This window comes from Octopus bimaculoides, chromosome 11, assembly GCF_001194135.2.
Source record: "Octopus bimaculoides isolate UCB-OBI-ISO-001 chromosome 11, ASM119413v2, whole genome shotgun sequence".
Lineage (NCBI taxonomy): Eukaryota > Metazoa > Mollusca > Cephalopoda > Octopoda > Octopodidae > Octopus > Octopus bimaculoides.
The window spans coordinates 41,917,476-41,918,671 of NC_068991.1; positions in this window are offsets into that span (position 1 = coordinate 41,917,476).

The window sequence follows — 1,196 nt, forward strand, 5'->3', positions numbered from 1 at the left end:
TTATAGCTTCAGCGACCAATGTCAAATTTGTGTTGAGCTGACCGTGGAACAACTTTAGCTGGCAAGAGAAACAACAGATTTGAAAATTTGAAAAGACTGATTCAGAGTATATGGACCAGCAAAGCTCTTCATATTCATTACTTGCCATTGAAATGAAAACTTTAAGTTAAGATAATCTGACCAAAAATAATAATAAAACATTCAACTTTCTAATGCTGAAAGTGAAAACTTGGCGATAAGTGGTGAAGTCGTGTTTGGTTTGAGTGATTCATTAATCACTCAAAATTGCATTACACACTGTTGATAGACAAGTGTGCGAGTGTCGACAAAGAACCTGCAGCTGCTTATCCAATGAAAAAAATAAAACATTATTGACGAAGATGAGAACGAATGCCAAAACGAATATACATTTCTGAAGGAGAAAAATTACACACGTTGCAAGGCTATCAAAATCGTCTGACTCTCCTACTTAGTGGTAATGCTTCACTTCAAGCTACTGGTTGGTTATCATTCTAAGACACCAAAATCTAAGAAAGGCTACACTAAATCATATCTTTCTGTTGCATGGCGAACAAATAAAAAGGAACAGCTCTGAGGAATGTAGGTTTAGTCATGGTAAAGAAATATCAAATGAGGACACAAGAAGATCGAACAGTACTACGCCAAAGAAAATGAAGATGATGAAAGTGGGAACCGCCAAGAAATTTTAAAGTTAAATATATGTAGAAAGCTTTCCAGTTTTAAAGTAAAGCTTTGACCAATTTTAATGAAAAGAATCGTCGGAGACATAAGTTTAGAAAGAACAGAGCAAAAATGAGTGATACGTGTGATAAGTAGCGCGGTTGAATTGCAAGAGACGGAAGTCTTCAAAGAATAGTGTGCTGGGGAGGTAAAGTGATGGGTTGGCAGGTGAAAACGGAAGGTAGTTGGTAGTAGGGAGGATATGGAACAGAACAGAAGCGCTGTCAAAGTATAGTCGCGATGGCGGACTGTTTCAGTGACTATTTGGGCGTTGTCATGATGTAGCAATTAACAGACAGTATGGTGTGACTGAGTACCGAACTTGGGGCTTCGGGTAAAAAGGCGGGCAAGTAGCAGGTAGCAGATAAAAGAAAATTAAATTACGAATGGGAGTTTCTGGGTTTGTAATAGATGGAAAAGACGGAAGACAGAAAAGGAGTGGGTTAGAACCAATA